We start from the raw sequence: 15,162 nt of genomic DNA, 5'->3' as shown, positions 1-15,162 counted from the left end.
AAAAAAGCATAGTATGAATAGAACAAGTCAACATGGTTTTACTAAAAAGAAAACCTGCTGGACAAATTGTAGTCATTTTGAGGATGTAACTAGTAGGGTAGCTAATGGGGAACCAGCAGATGTTATACAGCTGGATTTCTAAAAGGCATTTGATAAGCTGCTGCACATAAGGTTGGTGTGCAAAATGAGGGCTCATGAAGTTGGGGATGATATATTAGCATGGATAGAGGATTGGTTACATATAGAAAAGAGTGGGCATAAACTGGACTTTTTTGGGCAGTGAATAGTGCTGGATCCTTGGCTATTTACAATTTATTTTAATGGCTTAATGACTTAATGAAGCGACTAAGAGTGATGTATTTAGGTTGACTGATGATGGAACTAGATGGAAAGGTAAGCTGCAGGGAGGACACTGAGGCTGCAAAGAGATATAGACAGGGCAACAAGATAGCAGATGCAGTATAATGTAGGGAAGTGTGAAGTTATTCACTTTGAGCCAAAGAATGGAAAAGCAGATTTTTTTTTTTTAAAAAGGTGTTAAACTTGTAGATGTTTGTTTTCGAAGAGACTTTGGTGCTGGTGCAAAGAATGCAGAAAGTTAGCAAGCAGGTGCAGCAAGAAACAAGGAAGGCAAATAGCATGTTATCCTTTATCAAAAGGGGATTGATGTGCCCAAATCAAGAAGTCTTGCTCCAGTGTTTTAGTGACGCAATGTCTGGAGATTGCAGTTTTACTCTCCACTTAAAGGATATACTTGCACTGGGGGCAATACAGCGAAGGATCACTAAATTGATTCCTGGGATGAGGGGATGTCCTATGATAGGCTGAGTAAATTGGCCTTATATTTTCTGAATTCTGGAAGATGAGAAGCAATCTCATTGCAACCTACAAAATTCTGATGGGGCCTGATAGGTTGGCTGCTGAGATTGCTTTGATTGGTCAGAGAAATCTAAAATACAGAGACACACAGCCTCAGGATAAGCGACCAATCATTTAAGGACTGAGATGAGGGGAAATTACTTCACTCAACGGGTGATGAATTTTTGGTCTTCTCTACCCCCAGAGTTGTGGATGCTCCATTGTTGAATATGTTTAAGGCTGGGTTAGACAGATGTTTAGGGCCCCGGAAATAAGGGATTGGGGAGTGTGTGAGAAAATGGAGTTGAAGGGCATGGTCATATTGAATTGCAGAGCAAACTGACTGGGCCATGTAGTCTACCTCTGTTCCTATTGCTTAATTCTTAACATGTAGAGCTGGTGGAATGTGTAGGTCAGTAAAAGTAGGACTGATGAGTTGTCCTCAAAGGATATTAATGTACCAATTGGGTTTTTACAATGAGTTACCAACTTTTTAACCCACAAGCTATTGAATTAAGAGTGTAAGAAATTGAAACGAGGGGCGGCATGTGGAGCAGTGGATAGCACTGGGACTGCGGCACTGAGGACCCGGGTTCGAATCCTGGCCCTGGGTCACTGTCCGTGTGGAGTTTATACATTCTCCCCATGTCTGCGTGGGTTTCACCCCCACAACCCAAAGATGTGCAGGTTAGGTGGATTGGCCATGCTAAATTGCCCCTTAATTGGGTACTCTAAATTTATTTTTAAATAAAGAAAGTGAAACAATAGGTATGTAATTTGGCTCCTTGAACCTGCTCCGCCATTCAATAAGAACAGCTGATTTGATTTGTGTCCTTAACTCGGCTTTTCTGCCTGCCCCCCTCTGTAACAATCAAAAATCTGTCCAACTCTGCCTTAAATATTGCCAATCACCCATTGTGAAATAGAATTTTAAAAACTAACAACCCTCTCGGCAAGAAATCCATCCTCACCCCGTCCTAAATTGGAGACCCCTTATTTTTAAATTATGCCTTCCTGTGAGAGACAGAAATCCTGCGTTCAGCCAATTAAATCTTGGAACATCTCCACTGACTTTTCAGGTGGCACAGAGAAAAACCCCACTACACATTAAATTCTGCTCATCGATTTATTTATGAAATAGTATTTAATTGTCATGCATGTTGGTTGTCGTGTAGCCACAAAACTGATAGAGGTCACTAAAACTGTAAAATTAAATTCTGCAAAATTAAACTTTTCCTTGAATATAACATGACACAGATGCCTAAGTGCAAATAGATTGTGTACTTTTGTCAAAATTACTGATTTCCTTATCCACAATGGCGTTATCTTTTATTATTCAGCCTCCAAATCTATGCAAGAAGGTTGGGTCAGTGGTGGAGATGAAATTGGCCTGAATAGTAGCCATCATCCTAACTGGGAAGAGGACGAGGGAGAGATGGGAATGTGGAATAATGCAGCTTCTCAGGAGAGCAACTCTGCCTGCAATTCCTCAGGCTGGGGCAATGCCAACAAGAAAGTGCACCAAAAGGTAATTATTTTTTTATTTGGGTTATTTGCAAAAAATGCATATTTTGCAGTGGTGGTGGGAGCCAAGAGGTTGACTGCTGTTGATAATATTGGAAAGAATCTAAACAAGATGCTTACGTTTTTCAGGGCATGAAAGCATCCAGTAAGCAAGAGGAGACTTGGCTTATGAACCGCCTGATAAAACAATTGACTGATATGGGCTTCCCTGTAAGTAGTTTTTTTGTTAAATCTGTTAGATCCTGTGCAAGTGTGTACCAGAAAAGTGTGCCAAGTGTGTCTAAAAGAGCTTGTTTTTGCACTTCGCAAGCACCTTTAGTTTGAAGTTACGATTACAAAGTCTTCCTTGTTTAAGTCAAAGGTCAGAATAAACATTTTTTTCTGCCAACGCAATATGGCTGTCAGCACATACTGCTCTGCACAGATGTCACTTTACTATGCTCAAAACATGCGTTTTGTAGGCAAGAAATGTATGCAGCTCTCAATACCTTCAGTCTCATCACGGCTGGACTTGCTTCCAATTATATTGAATAATTGTCAAAAAGCCATCATTAACAATTCACAACAGAGGGAAGAAAAATACTGCTGATGCTGCAACTCGAACAGAAAACTCTGGAGGCTTCAAGGCAAGATGATGCCTGAGTGTCTCCCAAGATTTTCTGATAATTTGCTTGCTGCCTTGAATAATCTACTTCTGCATTAAAATGGTGTAAAAAAAATAAATTCTTTGTCACTGAATGAATTTCAAATTAGCAGAGTCAGATCAATGGAATTCTGTTCTGCTGCCTGCCTGATACCATGAGCTCACGGCTGCATGTGTCTGTAAAGCAGTAAACATGACCGAGAAACGGTAAGACTGCATGCATGGCATTGGCAGCAAATGCAGCCCAAAGTAAAATATTGAAGTTGGGTCAGCCCTTTTGTTCTAAACCTTCATCAGCAAGAACAATTATTTTCACAACTATTACACAATGGCTGAGATGAGGAGTGACCAATGAGTGACAGGATTATGGCACTGTGTCTATAATTGGCTTTGGAAAAAAAACATGTGGAAATGTTTCCGACTTTGATGTAAGATATAACAAGTAGAGTGTCACAGCAATCTGTGCTGGGGCCTCGACTATGTACAATCTACATTAATGATTTGGATGAAGTGACCAAATGTACAGTCGCTAAATTTGCCACTGACACCAAGATAGGTAGGAAAGTGAGTTTGGCAAGAGGATATAGACAGGTTAAGTGAGTGGGCAAAGATTTGGCAGATTAAGTATAATGTGGGGAAATGTGAATGTGTCCACTTAGGCAGAAAGACTAAAAAAGCTACACTATTTAAATGGAGAGAGATTGCAAAACTTGGGTAACTGGTGTCCTGTTGCATGGATACACAGTTACAGTGAATGATTAGGAAGGCAAATGGAGTGTTGGCATTTATTGTAAAGGTAATGGAATATAAAGGTTGGAGGTTCGGCTGCAGAAAAATAGGGCCTTGGTCCGACCATATCTGGGGTGCAGTTATGGTCTCCTTATTTGAAAAAATATATAATTGCTTTAGAAGCAGTACAGAGAAGGATCACATGACTCACTCCTGGGGTGGGAGGCTTATTTTACGATGAAAGATTGATCAAGTTGGGCCCATACCTGTTAAGAGTTTAGAAGAAGAGGCGATCTTACTGAAACATATAAGATCCTGAGGGGATTTGATAGAGTAACTACCTGGAGGATGTTTCCACATGTGGGAGAAGCTTGAACCAGGGGCACAGTTTAAGGAGTCTACTATTTAAGGCAGAGCTGAGAAGCACTTTCTGTCAAAATATCATTAGTATTTGGAATTTTCTTCCAGAAAGCAATGAAAGTTGTGTTATTGAATCTATTTGAGGGTAAATTAAACAGATGTTTGATAGACAAGGGAGCCGAGGGTTATGCGGAGAGCAGACGGCGATATGTAGCTGAGACCACAATCTGATCAGCCATGACCTTATTGAATGGCAGAGCATGCTCGAAGGGCTGAATCGTCTACTCCTAAATCTTATGTTCCATTGATGGAGTACCACATCCTTATAAATTACTTAGTTAAGGATATTGTGAGCAAAATCTTGGAAGTTTGTGAATGTTACCAAATTAATATAATAAAGGCAGAACACTATTAGAATCCTTATTTGCAGTCATGTATTAAATGGGGCACTAATGCAAGATGCTGATTAGGAAAGAAAGCTAGCAATTATTGGAGATAAATGTAGTAAACAGTTAATCTACTCCATTGTTGTATTGATAAAGATAAATAAGGGGTAAAAGGACACTTTGAGAAGACTAATATTTTCAAAATGATAAAAGGATTGATAAAATATAGGAAATTGTTTACTGTGTCGAAATGTTAAATACCCCAGGGATAATTTTGTGGATTTAGTTATCAGGAAAGAACAAACCAAGAATGCAAATGGAGTCAAGGTAATTTGTTAATTTTCTTTTGAGGGGGCGGGGGAAGAAACAACAGGCAGAAATAATAAAAGCTGATGGTAAAGTTTTACAGAAGAGCAGGTTTGTTTATTTGTGGTCTTTTCCAGTTGCTTTAAATTTTCTGGGCTTTTTCAGTTAAAAGCTAGGAATTCCTGATTTCACTAGTTCTGAAGATGCAAATACCTGCAGATGAAAATAAGGAGCAAAAAATAATTTATTACAATTATACCAAAACTACTCCTGCCTTTTAATCGTATTACGCAAATCATTTAATTCTGTGGAACTGGATACACCGCAAATGTTAGTCAGATAACAGCTACCCATGCAGGTTCTTCAGTAATCCAGTCTGTTTGAAATATTGTGTACAATTGCAGACTAGAGCCTGTGAACACAGGAAAAAAAAGTACACCAAAAATAAGCCCAAATGTCTCGGTCAGGCATAACCCAAACAGGCACAACCTCAACAACTGTTGCAGGGGTCAGATTTCGATATGCTGGGAGCACATATGGGACAAATGCTTTTCATTGAAAGCAATCTTTTTATGTAAAAAAAAAAAAAAAAATTTCCTTACAACTGTAACAGTTTGCAGGTACTTATCAGCAATATTCTTGCTATTCCATATAGCTTCTAAGTATGTTATCCCAAATAATCAGTAACGTTTTTGTGATCAAGTTTTATTTCTAATTCCAATTATCGAATAATTATGTATTGCATATACTTAATTTACAGAGGGAACCAGCAGAAGAGGCTCTGAAAAGTAATAACCTGAATCTTGATCAAGCTATGGGTAAGTCTGAGATGAGTACTGATGGACTAAATTACGTTCTTGTGGAAACTCCTGACCATAAACATAATTCACTGGACATCTTAATTTCAGTTTAAGAGTAATATCTGTTATGCTGGATTTGGGCCTTGCTGCCAAGCCTGTCAGTTGTTGGAGGACATTGCCTGCTACTTTTTGGAAAAAAAAAAGCATGTACAATGAAATTCCAATTATCGTAGCCACAGGTCTTAATCCCCACTGGATCTTAGCCTCAGTCTTGTAAAATTACTGGCTCCAGCATCCAGATATGTTCCACTTCTTCATAAAACTTTTTTAAACAATAAAAAGTGTCCATAAAAGTGGTCTTGCTGCTTCGTAGCTGACCTAACTTTCTTGGTGAAAGAAAATTCGAACAAAAACAAGGTAGATTTGGGTCTTGCATCATACTGCCCAGTCTGTGGGTCCTGGAACTGACAAGGAAACAATGAAGTGTTATTAAAAGCTGCTCTCACCTTCTCTTTAAATGGCTTTACTCTTGTAATTGCTTCTCAGTCATAATGGGCAGCACGGTAGCATGGTGGTTAGCATAAATGCTTCACAGCTCCAGGGTCCCAGGTTCGATTCCTGGCTGGGTCACTGTCTGTGCAGAGTCTGCACGTCCTCCCCCTGTGTGCGTGGGTTTCCTCCGGGTGCTCCGGTTTCCTCCCACAGTCCAAAGATGTGCGGGTTAGGTGGATTGGCCATGCTAAATTGCCCGTAGTGTCCTAAAAAGTAAGGTTAAGGGGGGGGGTTGTTGGGTTACGGGTATAGGGTGGATACGTGCGTTTGAGTAGGGTGATCATTGCTCGGCACAACATCGAAGGCCGAAGGGCCTGTTCTGTGCTGTACTGTTCTATGTTCTGATAACCCAGTCACTTAATTGGACAGCAGGAGCGCTGTTTGAAAAGCGCGCAGGGAGCGGCAGGAGCGCGGTTTGGAAAGCGCGGCGGGAGTGTGGTTTGAAAAGCGCGCAGGGAGCGGCGGGAGCGCTGTTTGAAAAGCGCGCAGGGAGCGCGGTTTGAAAAGCGCGCAGGGAGCAGCGGGAGCGCGGTTTGAAAAGCGCTCGGGGAGCGGCTGGAGAGCTGTTTGAAAAGTGCGCAGGGAACGCGGTTTGAAAAGAGCGGCGGGAGCGCTGTTTGAAGAGCGCGCAGGGAGCGGCGGGAGCGCTGTTTGAAAAGCGTGCAGGGAGCGGCGGGAGCGCTGTTTGAAAAGCGCGCAGGGAGCGGCGGGAGCGCTGTTTGAAGAGCGCGCAGGGAGCGGCGGGAGCGCTGTTTGAAAAGCGTGCAGGGAGCGGCGGGAGCGCGGTTTGAAAAGCGCGAATGGAGCGGCGGGAGCGCTGTTTGAAAATCGCGCAGGGAGCGGCGGGAGCGCTGTTTGAAAAGCGCGCAGGGAGTGGCGGGAGCGCAGTTTGAAAATCACGCTGGGAGCGGCGGGAGCGCAGTTTGAAAATCACGCTGGGAGCGGCGGGAGCGCTGTTTGAAAAGCGCGCAGGGAGCGGCGGGAGCGCGGTTTGAAAAGCGCCCAGGGAGCGGCGGGAGCGCAGTTTGACAATCACGCTGGGAGCGGCGGGAGCGCTATTTGAAAAGCACATGGAACGGCGGGAGCGCTGTTTGAAAAGCATGCATGGAGCGGCTGGAGCGCTATTTGAAAAGCGCGTATGTTAGTATGCAGGTAATTAAATGATTCAGAAGACAAATGGAATGTTAGTGTTTATTGCAAGGGCAATGTAATACAAAAGTAGGGAAGTGTTATTGCATCTGAACAGATCATGGGGAGACCACATCTGTAGTACTGTGTACAGTTCTGGTCTCCTTAATCCTTATTTGAAAAAAGATACAAATGCATAAGAAGTAGTTTGGCGAAGGATTGGTCAACTCAACCTGGGATCAGGTGCTTGTCTTATAAGAAAGATTTAACAGGTTATGTCTATATTCAATGAAATTTAGAAGAATGAGAGGTGCTCTTCTGAAACATAAAAGACCCTGAGGGGACCTCACAGGTTAAATACTGGAATGGTGTTTCTTCTTGAGGGAGACGAGAACTATGGGGTCTATTTAAAAATAAGAGGTCACCCTTAAAGATGGAGATGAGAATATATTTCTGAGGGTCGTTAGCCTGTGAAATGTCCTTCCCCAACAAACAGTGGAGGTTGGACCATTGAAGTTATTCAAGGCTGAGTTGGATCGTTTTTTGGTTCGCAAGGGAGTCTACGGGTATGTGGACAGACAGAAAAGTGAAGTTGACCACAGTCTGATCGATCATGATTTTATTACATGGCGGAGCAGGGTCAAAGTGCCAAATAGTCTACTCCTCCTCAGTTGTATGTAACTTGTTATACAGTTGTAGCAAGACTTCCCTACTTTTATACTTCATCTCCCTTGCAATAAAGACCGGGGGGGGGGGATTCTCCGACCCCCCGCCGGGTCGGAGAATCGCCTGGGGCTGGCGTCAATCCCGCCTCCACCGTGTCCCGAATTCTCCGCCCCTCGAGATTCGGCGGGGGCGTGAATCGCGCCGAGCCGGTTGACAGGCCTCTCCTGCTGGCGTGGATTAAACCACCTACCGGATTGGCAGCACTGGCGGGCTCCCGGGTCCTGGGGGGGGGCCGCGGGGCGATCTGACCCCGGGGGGTGCCCCCACGGTGGCCTGGTACGCGATCGGGGCCCACCGATCGGCGGGTGGGCCTGTGCCGTGGGGGCACTCTTTTTCTTCCGCCTCTTCACCATGGCGTAGGCGGAAGAGATCCCCTCCTATGCCCATGCACCGGTATGACGTCAGCAGCCGCTGACGCTCCGGCGCACGCGTGGACTTACGCCGGCCGGCGAAGTCCTTTTGGCCCCGGCTGGCGTGGAGCCAAAGGCCGTTCACGCCAGCCGGCGGAGTGGGAGCCACTCCAGCGCGGGCCTAGCCCCTGAATGTGAGGGCTTGGCCCCTAAAGGTGCAGAGACTTACGCACCTTTGGGATAGCCCGATGCCGGAGTGGTTCACGCCACTCCAACACGCCGGGACCCCCCACCCCCCCACCCTGCCGGGTAGGGGAGAATCCTGGCGCTGAATTCCATTTACTTCCATACATACTTGCTGTATTGTGCTTTTCGATTATTCCTACCATGGATAACTTCAGACTTTCTCAAAATTAGACTCCATTTACCCATTTTTGGCCCACTCACTGAAACAACTATATCCCTTTGCAGACTCTGTCTGCCCTCCTCACAGCTTGCTTTCCATCATCTTTCTGCGATCAACAAATTTGGCTGTGTGCACTTGGTCCTTTCAGCTAAATCAATCTTAATTTTAATTCGTCTGGGCTTCAGCACTAATCCATGTTTCACTCCCTTTTGTTGCTCTTAATCTGAAAATGACCCACATAAGCTAATTCTCTGTTTTCTCAATCCTCTGCCCCTGCTAGTATATTTCCCCAATTACATGAACGATTAGCTTGTGCAGTAACCTTTTACGTGGCACCGTAGTGAATCCCTTTTGGAAATTCAAATGCAGTGTAATTACTGGTTCCCCTTTATCCACCCTACTCGTACATCCACAAATAGCTTCTCATAGATTGTCAAGCACCATCTGACTTTCATGAAGCTACGTCGACAGTTCAATGTGTTATATTTTGTAAATGTCCTTCCTAAATAATAGACATCAGCATTTTCCCCAACTACAGAAGTTCGGCTAACTGGCCGATAATTTCCTGATTACTGCCTCACTCCTTTCTTGAATGGGGCATTACATCTCTGATTTTTCAATCCGCTGGGTCCATTCCAAATCCTTGGAAGATTACAAATAATGTATCTGTTATCTCTACAGAAGGAAACAGCCATTTATTTTACGACCACAAACCCCATTTTACAGGCCATTGGGTCATGGGGATTTGTCAACCTTTAGTCCCATGTGCTTTTTCTCTGATGAGTGATTCTTTTAAGTTCCTTCATTCCTGGTTTTCGACTATTATTGGGATGGTTTTAGTGTCTTCTGTCATGAAGACACATTAAAAAGTCCCTGTGCTTTCCTTGTTTCCCAATAATTAGGTTCCCAGTCTTCTCTTCATCTGCATCCCCGACTTGTGTGCTATTCCAGTCCATTTTTTCCTCTGCCAATGAAGGTAGGAGGAGGTAATGTTTTTGCCCACATTTATTAATCTGTTTGTTTGTAAGCAATCTATCTCAAAACCTAATGGACAGATTTCACTGGAACTCGATACAGCAATAGGGTATAACCCAAGGAAAAACTGACTAGTTTTTGGTGAAAATGAGTTCCGGATCCTGCATTTTTGATTTAAGGACCTGTTAACATTGGGGGATAGAATAAATTGATTTTTTAAGTGGGTTGTTTTATTTAAAATATGGGCTGTCTGCTGCTGTGGTGGAATTTGTCACAGCTGTCAAAATGTCAGAAAGGGTTTTCGGAGCAGGTTGTTGGATGTGGATCGGCCTGATGTCCCGTCAGTGAGATGGGAACTCTGAATAAAAAGATTTCTGCACTCCTCTTGAGATTTCAGAGCATCAACCAGGCAGGGAAAAACCCCAATTTAAGAGCTGTGTAATAGTAATAACATTGAGTTCACATAGCATGGTGGACATATGCACCCTACTCCTACTGGATGTTCTCTTCACTTTTGTTTGTGCTTGGTTGATTCCTGGTTATGTCTTACTTTCCATCACCCTCATTATTACTCTACATCCTTAATACCCCATTACTTAATCCATCCATCAATTTCTCATTACCATTGTTTAATATTCCCTAAATAATTTTTTCTTTCTATCCAGAAATGTTCAATGTTTCAGTTCCAATATTCATCTTCCTGCAATTCCTCATTTCCTCAACCCACTTCATTGCTCCCACATGTTTTTAATAAATGAATCTTCCAGATTGAAAAAAATGCTCATCCCAACAAAAACTTCAGAAGTACCAAATTATTTTCAGCTTTGCTTCCATTTCCTTACCACATTCAACTTCTTCAATAAAAACGGCTAAAATCAAGCATGAGACTGCCTCACCCACTGACTAAAAAATAAATAAATGGTACAATTTATGTGCTGACTATATATGGTTCCCTGTAATTTATATAGCTATAAATGTTAAATTAAACTGGGTTCCCAAACCCGTGAAGCCAACATGTCCATAAAATAATTGAATCCATTTCCATCACCCTCATTATTACATCCTTAATACCCCATTACTTAATCCAGCCATCAATTTCTCATTACCATTGTTTAATATTCCCTAAATAATTTTTTCTTTCTATCCAGAAATTTTCAATGTTTCAGTTCCAATATTCATCTTCCTGCAATTCCTCATTTCCTCAACCCACTTCATTGCTCCCACATTCCTCCCAAATTATTTTTTTTTTAAATACAGCTTGCTCCCACAAATCACATTCTCACTTGCCATAACCAATCCTGTCACAGATTTGCTTCCTTACAAAAGATAGGTCTTCTTTTGTACTGATGCATATTATGGAATATATCTTTCAGATTATTTCATTTTACTTGGGGGTCACAAGAATGCTGGTTGATCACCCGTCTCCATTTCCTGCCAGTACCCCCTTCTCTTCAACCCTTTTACATTTAAGTCTCTTGTCACCGCATCCTTCCTCCTGGTTTTAGGCCTTCCTCTTTCACTCCGCAACAGACCATACCATTTTAATCTCATCTCTTAGCTGCTTTCTTCGATGCTTCCACAATTTTCACTGACCCCCTTGATGTCCTGTTATATACTGGTTCCTGATCTTGTCCTTTTTCATCACTGAACACATCCACCTGAGCATCCACATCTCATTAGAACATAGAACAGTACAGCACAGAACAGGCCCTTCGGCCCTCGATGTTGTGCCGAGCAATGATCACCCTACTTAAACCCACGTAACCCGTATCCCAACAATCCCCCCATTAACCTTACACTACGGGCAATTTAGAATGGCCAATCCACCTAACCCGCACATCTTTGGACTGTGGGAGGAAACCGGAGCACCCGGAGGAAACCCACGCACACACAGGGAGGACGTGCAGACTCCACACAGACAGTGACCCAGCCAGGAATCGAACCTGGGACCCTGGAGCTGTGAAGCATTGATGCTAACCACCATGCTACCGTGAGGCCCCAAATTAGTTTGCAGTCATTGTTCCTCTGTTCTTGATATTGCCCAAGTTTCTGCACTATATAAGAAGACTGGCATCTCAATAGTCTTCCTTTTGGTTTTAGTGGTTCTTTTCTGTTATGGGATATTTTTATGTGGATTTGATGCAGCCCATCTTCTTTGTAGTGTCAGTAAGTAGCAGCTTTTGACTTCTCAAAAAATCAACTCCAGCCACAATAAGGTTGCATTTGATGTAAATCTGTTTTTTCTGCGTGATGTTAAGGTCATATATTGCAGGGGTTGGTAGAACACCAGAAATAGCTTGTGTTGCGCATAATTCTGGAAATGAATTGTGACTGAATAAATGGAAGAAGGGCTGATACCATATTTAGTAAAAAGTGCCCATTACTTCAATTGATCGCATTCTCCTCTGGTCAGAAAGTTATGGGTTCAAGTGTCAACTTATAAATTAGGCAAGTTCTGGTTTCCAATCTCAGTTTCAGTCTTAGTTCCACTAGAAACTAGAGGGTGCACTTCAGTTTCTCTTTTCAGTTAGGGTCCATCTCCTCCCCCCAAAATAGAAAGTTTGAAACCATGGATTCCATCACAAGAGCACCTTTCATTACCTCAAGACGTCTCTCAGTGCATTCTCGCTAGTGAAGTACTTTCCATTGTGAAACAGGAGGATTTCTTCATGGCAACCATCTTGCAACCCGGTGGCATATAGCCTTAATTTTTGAATTTGGTGTGGTTTATCAAATGCTTAAGTTCAACACCTCCATTTTTATCTATGCACTTTTATAATTCCACAAAGCATTTAAAGATAATCCAGCATGACCTTTCATTTAGAAAACTGTATGAATACTTTTGATTAGTCTATGCCTTTTTAGGCGATAGGTTGCTAATATCCATTCGAAGTTTTATTTGTGAACGAAGTAAAACTTAAATGGACGATAATTTTACAATTTGCTATTTTTGCTTTCCTGAATAAGGATTAAACATTCACACTCACATTCTTTGGAAAGAAATCCCATTTGAAAAGATTTTTGGAAACAATTTGGTTTATATCTCTTCATATTTGGACAGTGTTCCAGAATGCATACTGTATTAGACCTAGTGGGTTTTATGCTTTTGGGTTTCACAAACTTAACTATGGTTTCCTTTTGAATATTTAACCTCCGCAGTAGTTGTTTATCATCTTCCATAGACTCTCCTACAGTTCTGTTTTCACTGTCCTTTACCCCCGGGAGATTTCTTGACTTCATTCCACTAAAAGCTCACCAGATGATCTGGCATAAATTGGGATGTCAGTGCATGGTGAATTACTAACATAATCTCATATTGGGGTGGCATGTGGGGCAGTGGTTAGCACTGGAATTGTGGCTCTGAGGACCCGGTTCAAATCCCGGCCCTGGGTCACTGCACATTCTCTCCGTGTGTTTCCCCCACACAACCCAAAGATGTGCAGGTTAGGTGGATCGACCATGCTAAATTGCCCCTTAATTGGGGGAAGAAAAGTAATTGGGTACTCTAAATTTAAAAAAAAACAGAATCTCATATTTTCCCTTTCGTTGTTTAGTATTCCATGCCCACCTGCATTAGTTTACTTTTTGTATGTTGTTTTACCTACAGTCATCAAGCAGTCTCTTTAGAAGTTAATGTTTGTCTTCTGTTTTTTTTTCTTTTCCTTTTTGTTTTATGTTAAGATGGATTTTCCCCTTTTCCAGGTGCTCTGTTGGAAAAAAAACTGGAGATGGACAAACGTGGAATGGGAATGTCAGATTACAATGGAATAGTTTCTAAACCACTCGGTTGCCGACCACCTTCTATCCCCAAAGAGTCTTCCATGGATCGGCCCACCTTTTTTGACAAGGTTTGTTATGAATAAATAACAGAAAGAACAAAGAATAATTATGCTTAAAGGCAAGTTCCCTAGACTAGTGAACGAAACTGATTTATACTTAAAAAAAACAATGGCCAGTTCTCGGGGTTATGATGGGATCTTATGCACTATTTTGGTGTACGTGGAGCAGAAAAGAGTTACTGGAAAATACTTGCACCTCATGGCAATTGAACCAGCTTTCAGATTTCACTTGTAACCTGTTGGAAAAATTAAGTTTACTTCAAGAAGTAAAAATGTAAAGATTTAATTTGGAATTCTTTTTGAAAGAAACGTAATCAATCAATGTGGGGTAAATCGTTTTTTCTCCCTTGTTTATTTTGTACTGACAGCAAGTTTGGTATGAAATGTAAACTTTTTTAAAAATCACTCCCCAACTGAGTATAACCTGGCATTTTCTCTGCTAGCCCAGAGACAATATTTTTCTACTCTGATTTTTAAAAAAATTGAAAGTCTCACTTCATTGGTCATTGGAGTACCAATGTTTCAGATTATTGCTGCAGAGAGTCATGAATGTTCCTAAGGGGTGGTACAGGGGTTAACACTGCTGCCTCAGTGCCAGGGACCTGGGTTCAATTCCAGCCTCGAGTCACAGTGCAGAGTTTGCACTTTCTCCCTGTGTCTGCATGGGTTTCCTGCAGGTGCTCGGTTTCCTCCCAGAGTCCAAAAATGTGCGTATTAGATGGATTGGCCATGATAAATTGCCCTTTAGTGTCCAAAAGGTTCGGTGGGATTACAGGGTTAGGGTGGAGCCATGGGCTTAGGTAGGGTGCTCTTTCCAAGGGCCGGTGCAGACTCGATGGGCCAAATGGTGGACTCCTGTACTGTCAGGGTTTTATGATTCTATGAACCTGTTTGAAACTCCACTTGTGAGAGTTAAAATACTTAGCTGCACATGGGCCCCAGTAAATTTGTATCTTTAGCAATTGAGATTGCTCATTTTCATGGCTAAGGAGAAAGCTCTGGGTTTGTCAAAGCTGCAGTTAAACAGTTGACTAACATCTTTGTGTAGTGGATTAAGCACTTGAATATAGTAAAATGGTACGGATTTTATGGTGGCCCGATTATAGTGAGATGGATATTCTTTACATTAGGCATATTATTAGGGGCTGATTTAGCTCACTGGGCTAAATCGCTGGCTTTTAAAGCAGGCCAGCAGCACGGTTCAATTCCCGTATCAGCCTCCCCGGACAGGCGCCGGAATGTGGCGACTAGGGGCTTTTCACAGTAACTTCATTGAAGCCTACTCGTGACAATAAGCGATTTTCATTTCATTTCATTATGAATCATTCTCGAAATTGATTCCCTTCAAGATTCTGAGCACACAAAGTTAAAGCCCTGAAGGGTACCAGCAGAAGCTGTCCAATATTTTTAGTGCTGGTTGTGTTTTGGCGTTTGTTTTTTAAAATCATAATCTGTCATTTGTTTGTCATTAAAACTTCACAGTTTTCACTATTTATATTAGGGTGTTATTTGGTACCTAGTGTACATGTTCTATTTCTTGTATTGCTTCGGTTATTGATTTTAATTCAGTTTTGCTTGAT

At 42.2% G+C, this 15,162-nt stretch overlaps 1 pseudogene; it reads left to right on the top strand.

The window, feature by feature from the left end:
- Positions 1-15,162, top strand: part of LOC119952894 — a 163,686-nt pseudogene that overhangs the window by 107,840 nt on the left and 40,684 nt on the right.

Source organism: Scyliorhinus canicula, chromosome 18 (genome assembly GCF_902713615.1).
Source record: "Scyliorhinus canicula chromosome 18, sScyCan1.1, whole genome shotgun sequence".
NCBI classification, from domain to species: Eukaryota; Metazoa; Chordata; class Chondrichthyes; order Carcharhiniformes; family Scyliorhinidae; genus Scyliorhinus; species Scyliorhinus canicula.
This window is presented reverse-complemented; position numbering and strand designations above follow the sequence as displayed.